At 39.4% G+C, this 11,502-nt stretch overlaps 1 long non-coding RNA gene across 1 annotated transcript in view; it reads right to left on the minus strand.

Annotated features, from left to right (window-relative positions):
- Positions 1–10,000, minus strand: part of LOC120059937 — a 23,678-nt gene extending 13,678 nt beyond the window's left edge. The window contains exon 1 of the long non-coding RNA XR_005478183.1: positions 9,728–10,000. This is a non-coding gene — a long non-coding RNA (uncharacterized LOC120059937). The remainder of the gene's footprint in view (positions 1–9,727) is intronic.
- Positions 10,001–11,502: the final 1,502 nt, after the last annotated feature.

Raw genomic sequence — 11,502 nt, forward strand, 5'->3', positions numbered from 1 at the left:
ATGTGTGTTGGGTCTAGGGGCTTAAAGTGAGGCGTCTCTCTGGATCATATCTGTGCCACTTAATCATGTCTCTCAGCAGCTGAACAAATGGAGATTGACGTTGTTCCCACTTCTACTCTCATCCCTGTGAGTGGCTTACACACGGGCATGACCGATCGCAGCACATGCGTGTCACAAGATATACGAGCGGCTGCACATATGAACTACTTCACAAAACGTGTTGAAGAATAGAGTGGAAGTGTGCACTTACGTCAAACAGAGGATGAGCTAGGAATAGGACAGTTTGGGTCTCCACGTACGTGAGGCTTTTGTGACTTATGTTCTGACAAGCCCTCCCCGGCTAGCACAAACTACTTGGCTAACAAGCAATGCAGTGCAAAAGGGAGTACAAACTAACTCAGAGCAGACTTTCACAATTTCACTGGTTCGGGTAGTTTTAAACTTGCTATAGGCTCTAGTCTGGCTTGTATTATACCACATTGAAGTCATTACATTATAATATAGTTTGACTTGATATTGACACTGGGATATGGACTTTTAATGATTTGATACTTAACATGACTGAATAGTCATGAGAACATAACCAAAAAAAGAGATGTAAGCCAAGTGTGATCGCTCCATAGACTTTGGCAAGTCAATTCGGGAACACTTATCTCATCCTGGTCTTATGAGGTAAAACAGACTTTCAAAAAAGCTTTTAAGAAGTGAACTTTTATAATGGGCCAAATGGTATCTTGAGATATTCACGTGTAACTTAGACCTTTGCTTGAATCTTTGATGTCAATTGGAGAATTCAGAGTCTGAGGTATGCTTCCAAATATCAAATTCGGATTTGGCACCAATGTGCATATAATCAATACAACACAAAGTCTGAAAATGTGCTTTACATGTGTTGTGGCTTTTATTCTTTATTTTCTTACTATTCCATAATTCCTCCCTGTATTCATAAGGGTCTAACAGTGGGTGTGGATAAGATTTAAATGTGCCGCAATAACAGCGATATTTTTTAAAAAGGTTCTCACAGTTCTCAATTTGTGTCACAGTTCAATTTGTCCGACTATTTCAAACTTCTCATTTCTGTCCAGACAACAGTATTTACAAGCATAAACAAACAACGCTTTCCCCAAAAAACCTTCTCTGTGGTATGTCATTTTACGGTACATGCAGTTGTGTCTGTGTACTGTACATGTGTGCGTGCGTGTGTGCATGTGTGTTTGTGTATGCATTCTTGCTTGCTTTCTTGTGTGTACAGTATAAATAAATAAAACGACCAAACAGTGCCATGGAGCCAACATCCACACACATATATTACATCTGGTTTCTCAGATGGGGCTATAGATGTTCTCTATCAACATAATCATCTCCACATGCCCTATGGAGTGTGCAATGTTATGTACACATTGCTCCCTAACCACCGTCTTCAGCTACAAATCACAATCAAAATGATTACCTCTCAGAGATTAATGTAGCCTACTACATGACCTGTTACAATAATGCTTTTGGGTTGCGTGATTGAATGGTTGTAGTAATTTTGAAGACAACGAATAATAGGCTACACAGGTTATTCTGTTCAAACTGGGATTGAAAATGTACCAAAACTTACAGTGCAGCTAAGAGTATAATAATGCTTATTTTAGGTACGTTTTTGGTAATGGTGTAGACAGAGCCAGTGGGTGACAATCAGTGGTTTAAGAGAGCTACCTAAAATAAGCATTATTGTACTCTTAGCTGCACTGTAACTCTCTTAAACCACTGATTGTCACCCACTGGCTCTGTCTACACCATTGCATCATACCTAGGGATAAACCATTTGTGTGCCCTTCTCACAACTGACAGTTAGCTCTCATTGGCTATTCTGAAAGAATATGAAAATTCTGATGACAGAAGAAAAGGAGAGCGGAGTGAGACATCCCTTCAGAGATTGTGTGTGTTTGTTTCTTAATTTATATTTTTGATTTAATTGTGTCATTTTTTTTTTCCCTATTTATTTTTCTTCCCTTTTTCTCCCCAATTTCACGGACTCGGGAGAGGCAAAGGTCGAGAGTCGTTCGTCCTCCGAAACACAACCCAGCCAAGCCGCACTGCTTCTTGACACAATGCCCGCTTAACCCGGATGCCAGCCGCACCAATGTGTCGGAGGAAACACCTGGCGTTTGTGTCAGCATGCATTGCACCCGGCTCACCGCAGGAGTCGCTAGAGCACGATGGGACAAGAACATCCCTGCTGGCCAAACCCTCCCTCTAACCAGACAACGCTGGACCAATTGTGCTCCATGGGTCTCCCGGTCGTGGCCGGCTGCGACAATGCCTGGACTCGAACCAGGATCTCTAGTGGCACAGCTAGCACTGCGGTGCAGTGCCTTAGACCACTGCGCCACTGTCTGTTTCTATGTGAGCTTGCGAGAGAGCTTTAGCAATTATTTTTTTCCTCTATTCCCCCCCCCCCCCCCCCCCCAAGCTCAGCTGAGGTCGATGCTTTGTCTTCCGTCTGGTCTGCACCAGCGCTAGGCCCCTTTAATGTGAAAGACACAAGGTTAGGGGATCCACTTACTGAACAGCAGCAGCCTCCGCCAGGTAATCAACTAAGCATGGCATTGCAATTTGACCTGGGTCAACCAGGCTCATACCTCCACTTTACGTCAGGAGGAGAAAGCCCTGTGAATGTCCCGAATGGTACCCTATACCCTATTTAGTGCATTACTTTTGACCAGATCCCTAGATCCTCAGACACTCAGTCAATGGGAATGTGCATGAAATGCTTTCTATTTAGTGTGGCCTTTACTGTTCTAATCTTGGTTATCTCTATATCCCTTTGTCTCTTAGTGTTTGATTTGTTTTTTTCTTGCCTGGAAGTAAAAATGGAAATGTTGTTTATTGACCATTGCATCATTTTGTTGTTCCATAAAACGTTTTAAATGTATGGTTTTGAATCTGTTTCCAAGGATGCCAACAGGCTGAACGTATGTAGGAGTTAGGCTTAACCACTAATGGGGGTTAAAAAATGTGGCCTGCAGGAATGAGGTCTAATCCAAATGGAGCTGATTTGGATTTAAGCTTTTAATAAAGATGCAGAGCATCACACCCACTTGGCAGACCTAAACTTTTCCACTTCTCTTTGTTTCTTGGCAGCATCATGTAAAACAAAAGTAGAATACAACCCACCGGTTGCCAACTCCTACTCTCCCAGACCTCTTTGAAATGCCCATTAAAGTCAATTTAGTCATTTTCTCCTGTTTTCATTTCCCTCCTCCTCTGCCTCTGGAATGATGCTAATATGTTTTTCTAGCCAAGTGCCCCGACACCACAACAAATTCTTTAGGAGCGAAGCAAGAGTCTAATGTTTACCATCTTGGAACAAGTTTTGAGTCCATGTTTTTGGAAAATCTGAAATACACCAGCGGATCGTTAACAACCTTTTTTAACATAGCCCAGTTATTACAGAGCTAATGCTGCATTGGATGGGTTGAGCTTCAGTTTCGGCTAAGTTTGCAAAATTTCTGTAACGTTCCTCAAATTCATAGGTTTTCCTGAAATCCCAGTTAGAAGATTCCCAGAATCAGGAAGGAAAAAGCAGGAAATCCAGAATCAGCCAACCAATATTTCTGGAAAACCTGGTAACTTGGGGGAAGTTAGAGTATTTTTTCAACCCTTGAGGAGAGTAGAGGATTCAAGGCTAATGGTTGTTCAGAACCACTGGCTAGGTCTCAGTGGGAGGTGCTAACAGCATAAATGCATAAATAAATAATTTGGTAATTTGAATAACCGAAGAAAGAAGCTGCCCCCTGCTAAGAAATGTATTATCTGGTCCATTGAGCTAGATTTCTCTTCAATGGAATACAGTTCAGCCGATTCAATTCAACAGTAATCTTGTATTTTACCGTTGATATGCTCTATCTAGCCTGATCATAAGATGTAAAGACCTAAATATGAGATTTTTTGCTTCATTTGATGATATCTACTCACTATATGCTTCATAGAAAAACCCAGACAACTCTCTAAAATTAGGTGTGGAATTATTCAGTCTCGTACTGAAAAACTTCTACAGTTTGCTATAGAATACTACAGTACTTACTATAAAAGTCTATAGTAAACTGTAGTATACTGTAGAATACTATACTACACACTGTAGTATCCCTCAATCATGTGTACACAGCAAACACTGGTCCAGTGTCTATATGGGTCCACACTTTTCTGTGTTAAATTAACAGACTGTTTAGTGTAAAGGCTTATTTGCATATTTTCCAGAGTGCCTTGCCTTTCAAGTAAATTGTATTGTTGCCACCAATGACTGTATTTGTTAGTGACAGACATGGCTGTTGAATTCATCAAGCAAGATTATAATCTGATATGTTATAATTAAAATACAATTACTTAACACAATACAACAAGTATTTCAGAAAGTCAAATTATGATGGATTGCAAAGTGATGTGTAATTCATATTGCAATCAAGACAGAGTGGGGATATCTAGCATTTGGAATTTTTATTCAACCACAACCTGATTTTAGATTGACTGCCGGGTTGGGAAGTATAAAATGTGAAAGTACCTAAAGCATCTAAACTGGAGTTTAGACAAATGTATGTTAATTATATTTGATTAACATTAGATTAATTATGCTACTTTGTTTCAAAAACAAATATAGAAACAAACAATTTACAAAAATCTTTGCAGGTTATAGAAAGATCACATATTCAAACACACACACACACACACACACACACACACACACACACACACACACACACACACACACACACACACACACACACACACACACACACACTCCACTTCTATGTCAGAGATAATTAAACAAAACACTATAGTAAATACTGCAGTATAGTACGATCCTCAAGAACAATACATTAATTACAATAGTATTTATACTATAGGTAACTGGAAATACTACATTATACTACAGTATACAACAGTCAATACTACAGTAAAGTCTACAAAAACACTACAGTGAATGCTACAGTAAAGTCTGCAAAAATACTACAGGGAATACTATAGTATTTATACCATAGTATACTGTAGTCTTTTTTCATGTGGGTCATCTGTATGTTTTAGAGATCTGCCCTGAGGGGGAGTAAAATTTGCCAAACTAAAAAACGAAACGATAAGCATAACATGAGGACAAGGCACGTTGTGACCAGCAAACAAGAGACCCCCAAAAAATGTATGCCCTGACATTGTTCACAGTTTGGAGTTAAGAGCCCAAGTCCTTGCTTAGCCTCAATACGTCTGCCGTCATTTGTGAAAGAGAATACCCCTGGAACCATCCATTTACTACAGAGTTTTGCTACTACATATTTCAGCTCTGTCCTGGTTCTGGAAGCCACTTTAACCTGTCTCCAAAGCAAGGGGAACCAGCTTCAAACCAGCCCTGCCCGGGGAGAGGAGATCTAAAGATATACTGTACTATTGTCATTAAGTCTTGTTGTCATTAGGTACCCAATGACTGTACTGTCAATGGGCAAGTTCAGCAAGTGTTCACTGTTTTGTGTGTGTGCACGTGGGCATGCACGTGTATTGTGTTTCTGTATGTGAACGTTTGTGTGTGTGTTTTTTTGGTGTGTTTTATCTTTCTACAACTACAGTGGCGTACAGTAGGTGACCTGTCCACAGCGACCCGACCAGCAATGAAACTGTTATGTCAGCACTTTGTCACTGTCACACGTCTCACAACACGTAAATCCACTGCGACTTCTGTGGCATAAGCAAAGGGAAAGCCCCAGAAGGGGTTGTTGCTTTTGTCAACATACAGAGTAGTAGCCAACATAAATGCATTTTCATCACAATATAAATGTCTGGGAGCCATAGGATTCATTTTAAACTGTTGCTTTTTCTAGTAAATACATTTTCGGAAACTTCTTCAGGCGCTAGATATAACAAACCTAAAACTACAAAACAAAAACTGCTGGTAAAAGTTTGTATTCTATTCCATCTCATATTTTTGTAGAACAGTACAAAAGCTCTTTTTGATCTTGAGATGTTTTCAAAGCTCTTCCACTGGTCAATCGGCTTCATAGAAATACAACAATCATCCTATTGAACCACAGTACAGTTGTGAGATGTATACAAATTCTGGTCTGTCTGAACTGTACTATTTCTCTGAACAGCTCTGTCCAGGATTTAATGATTGAGGTAGTATTTGAATTAATTCATGTCAGTAAATAGAACTGCAGGGCAAACAGCTAAAAAGAGGCGCTGGTGGGATAGCAACCATAACTGTGGTTTCACCTTTGATCAAAACACTGTAAAAGACAAGTGGATGGACTGCAAACACACTAGGAAAGCAGAGACATGCAATATGCACACACACATGCGGATGCACTCACACAAACTTAACCCCCCCCCCCCCCACACACACACACACAAGTATGCCCTTGCAAACACACACAGTAGATATACACACCGAACTCTTCTAAGAGCCTATCCGTACAATGCTCAAGAGGCCTAGTAGTGAAGACCCCCATTGAGACTTTCATTTTATTCCCGTTTTGACGAATGAAACAACTGTTGTAAGATTTTGATCTGGTTCTGTCTGTTGTAATCTACTATTCCAAGCTACACTATGTCATGTAACATCTACTCCCGCTCCCCGTCGCCAGTTTATTCATTATTACGCACACCTGCCACCATCGTTACGCGCACCTGCACCTCATGAGACTCACCTGGACTCCATCACCTTCCTGATTACCTCCCCTATATTTGTCATTCCCTTTGGTTCTTTACCCAGGCGTTATTGACTCTGTTTCTGTGTTTCATGTCTGTACGCTACTCGTGTTTCTTGTTTCATTTATTAAATTCACTCCCTGTACTTGCTTCCCGATTCCTAGCGTACACGTTACACACTGTAACGGAAAACTGTAAATTATACGGTCATTTTGTCTATTATCAACAGTAAAATACTGTGACATGTTTTAATGCAGCATACTTAACATTAGGATGCATTGTGGGGAAATGTTGTGGGCGGGGAAAGAAATGCTGCATTTCAAATGGTACTGTAACTCCACCCCACAGAATACAGTACATTACTGCATTTTTGGAGCAACACAAACCTTTTGACCACTAGTGAGTGCATGGTATTGTTGTTTCCAGGTAATTAACATATTTTGAGGCATGCCTTATAAGAAGCTATCTTTGATGCAACAGTGAATTTAACTCCTATGTGGTTATAGTGCCCCATCATTTAAAAATGTATAGGGGACAGATTGAAGTGGCAGAAAGTCTTAAATCTTAAAGCTGCAATGTGTAACTTTTTGGGCGACCTGACCAAATTTACATAGAAATTTGTTTTATAAATCTGTCATTCTCATTGAAAGCAATTAAGAAGCAGTAGATCTGTTTTATGTGTGCTTTTTCTATGCTTCCCGTTGTCAAGTTTCTTTTTTTCTTAAATTTGTTCCCTTTTTTTATATCCCTTTTTTAACCCCAATTTCGTTATTCAAGTTTAGTTTTTGTGTCTTTTACTTTCTGTTTTGTACACCAGCTTCAAACTGCCGACAATTATTTTTTTTGGTTATGATTTTATAAAAAAAATAAAATGGTTTAGATGGTACAATGATTCTCTACACTATACTTGCTTGTTACATTTTGCAAGCAGGAAATGGCGGCGCGATTTCTGCATAGTGCATCTTAAAATGGTTGAGCATTTTGCCATGTCCTTTTAGTCTGTTTTGCCCTGTCAGTTTAGAAGCCTTTGTTAAGGCCGCTAGAAGTGCAAGTAATATACTGTAAAACACCAAATATTCATTAAAATCCTTAAGTGTCTATTGCGTCTCAATCCACCACATCCGCCTATGTCGGCCTTCCACATCTGGCGGTGGAAGGTGGCTGAGCTACAGCGGTGTTTGTCAGACCATGAGATATCCCAAAAATTGGTCTTCTCATGGAAACGTTTGGGCTACAAACTAATATGTAGCGTCCGAAACATTTGGGCTTCAAACTAATATGGAAAGATGAGATTCTCACAAACACTATGGTTTTCTCCGTTTTTCTCTCCGACCCCCACAAGTGCCATGGGACTCGTCAGAACGTAAGCTGGTCCTGATTTAAAAAATGGAAGTATGGAGGTAGTTTTGAGCCAACAAAAAAAGTGGTTAAATATGTGTCCAAAAACCCAAAATTGCCTACATATAGGACAGACACTACAAAACCTATTCCTTATGATTTATTTTTTGACTGTCTGTTTTGCCATTTATTAATATGTTATTCAATGTGTTTCTATGGGCTATAGTAGTAAACGTCAAATACTCAAAATCAAATAGCTAAATGATCCATGGTATGACCATCTTAAAATAATTACATATGTTAGCTTGGTAAAACACCCTCCTAAAGGCTTAGACCTTTAGTATGCTGTAATGTTTATAAACACTTTACCTAGCAACCAACCTGCTCGCACCAATCCCTTATAATTACAGGAAAATACTGTGAAATACAAACTCCTCTCCTCAATGAATTTCATCCATTCATTCATTCCGATTACGGTAACATTTACTTTTTTTACAGTACAATACAGTCAATTATACGGTATTGTATTGTGTGTCATTACACAGTACTTGCTTTGATACTGTATTTGATACAGAATTTTACTTGCCACTGAGCCTGTAAGCTACTGTCAAAATCAAGGTAACCCCTTTCCAGTGAACAAAATTCCCAGAAGTGGGGAAACGGTGAACAGATATTCGGATTCCATGGACTGCGGCCCGTCTTCAGTTATTCTGAATTCATGTTCAGATTTAAAGAACTTACATCAATACATTACATCAGACTAGACGACGTCTGTGTATTTTCAATGAATTGCATTTTGTGGCATCGCTGTATTTTACAGTACTGTTTCCAATAGGAGATTGTATGATAGTGATGGTACTTACGTCCCAAAAACTTGAATTTGCAACTACATGTTAAGCTGGTTTCAAACGGTGCGCTAGTGACGCACTGCTTGATTAAACAAACTAGTAATTCATATGTTGTCATTGTGTAATTACAATTGTAACAAGTATTTTATTTGTAAATACCTAGAAAATACTGTACTGTAAAATAAAGTAAAATAAAAAATAAAATAAAATACCACCATATAGGCTTTACAAATTAAGACAAGTCATTAAAAATATATATTTATATATATTCTGTAGTCTTATTCTCCAAACACTAGCACGGAATTAAGGAGGAAATTCACTCAACAAAATAAATTAAGTAATAGGATAATGCCGTATTTCCATCTACAGGGCAAATCTGTGTGCCTTACAATATATTAAGACATATTTGAAAAGTACAGTACGTGTTTCACGCTGTGTCTTTGGACATAATACTTGAAAGGCCAGCAAGAATTCAAACCATCTATGAAACTACCCTTGCATGTGTATTGCATTATAAATGAACACTTTCAGCTTGAGTTACTCCTTGTAATACATGCTGTGTTACATGTGATCTTCATATAACTTTGAATATAACTTTGAATATGGTTTCTTGTTTCACATTTGATCTCAGTGTACTGTAACATTGAATATAACTCTGAGGATAGTTTTGTCGTTCATTATGTTTTCACCATACATACTTTTATAAGGTTTATTTAACCTCTACCAAACATGTCTTAGTAAACATTGAAATAATGATCATAAAGATGTTAATTAATTGTCCAGCCGTAAGCACATGCAGCAACAATTTAACGGTTCCCCATATAGATACTCATTATATCAGGTAATTAGGTAGGCTGGCTCTTTACCTTCTCTAGGGCTGCTGTCAGGGACTCTAAATTCATGCAGTCTCGAAGTCCTTTGTGGCGCTCCCCCTTCCTCGTACTGCACGGTTGACTTGTAAACTTTCAGAGAGAGAGAGCAGGAGACCGGGGCCACTGCTCAGCGGCTCAAGCAACTTTTCGGTGAGATCAACACCTCAGCATTTCCTTCTCTTCATCCTGTGTAACTTAACCCTCTCACTCCCTCTGTCCCTCTTCCTCAACTCCCCCTCAGCCCTGGACCAGCCCTCCACAGGCAGGCATCACACCTCCAGTTGGGATTTCGACTTCCTCTCCTTTTTATTTAACCCCTAAGCCCAGCTAGCGATGAGCTCACAGGTGCAGTAGGGTCGGGTTTCCAGGCCTCGTGAAGGAAGGAGAGCCTGGGGAAGACCAGAGAACACAGGGGAGAAGGAAAAAGTGAGAGTGGCCAAGCTGGTTGAGGAGTCTCTGCATCTCACAGATGAAGACCATGTGATGATCCGTCCAGCATGCTAAAACTCCCCAAGCTTTAGAACAGAATCGCAACTTCAACAAAGGTAGGGAAAATGGTACTCTTGTGAACAATGAGAGGTACAGAAACGTTTCAAGCTAAGCGGTAGTTGTTATGAGGTCAAAGTGAACAGTCTATGTAGCTAGCTAGTTTAGTTTAGTTAGCTCTGTTATTTAGAAAGGGATATCTACGGGTTCATTACAGTGCGATGTGCTTTTACGTCATCTCAGATGACTTACCTATGACCTATTTTTACATGATGTGTCTCATCTGAATGCTGCAGAACACATGTGCATTGCATCATTAAAGGTAATGACATCATGTCATAACCCCTCCTAGTATTGACGGTCATTGGAGAACACCCCATTGGAGAACACCACGTTCCATATAGATTGGAATACTTTTGACTAAAACCAGTGCATAATAGGGAATAGGGTGCAATTTGGGACGCAGACAGAACATATATAAAACTCACTATTGACTTGTTAGTAGTTGTGGGACAAAGAAAATGTTTTGTGCATGTGCATGTGAATAATTTGTGCATGTGAATAATGGAGCCATGTGGATCCACAGATTAGGTATTAGCCCATATTTATTATTTATCTAGGTGAGAGAAGGTGCTTTGACATGGTCTAGCTAGCACAGGCTCCCACTGGTCTATGGCTGTCTCAAATTGAACCCTATTTTCTATATAGTGCACTACTTTTGACCCATAGGGCTCTGGTCAAAAGTAGTGCACTACATAGGTAATAGGGTGCCTATGTGTCTTCTTCAGAGGAGGCTGGTGGGGGAGCTATAGGAGGACAGGTTCATTGTTATGGCTGGAATGGAATAAATGGAACCTTATCAAACACATCAAACATATGGAAAGCACAGTTTTGACATTGTCCATTAATTCCATTCCAGCCATTACAATGAGTCTGTCCTCCTATAGCTTCTCCCACCAGTATTTTCTGGTCCTCTCATTTAAAATCATTAAGGAGTTTTAACCCATATAGATTTCTATCTCAGTTCTCTATCTTTATGCTTTTTGTTGTCACCCAGAAGGAACTTAAATTGTTTTACAAAATATTGTAAGTAGTATGTATCTCATACATGGACATGAACTAAAATGAATAGAATGCAATGTCAACAAATTTGTCATTATTGATGTGGAATCAACAAAACTCCAAAACCAATTAACCAACCAGTCATAAACCCCTTACAGTAAAGAACTGTAATACATGTCACAGTTTTCAATCCTGTCAACTACACCACAATGTCCAATCTG

This window comes from Salvelinus namaycush, chromosome 15 (genome assembly GCF_016432855.1).
Source record: "Salvelinus namaycush isolate Seneca chromosome 15, SaNama_1.0, whole genome shotgun sequence".
NCBI classification, from domain to species: domain Eukaryota; kingdom Metazoa; phylum Chordata; class Actinopteri; order Salmoniformes; family Salmonidae; genus Salvelinus; species Salvelinus namaycush.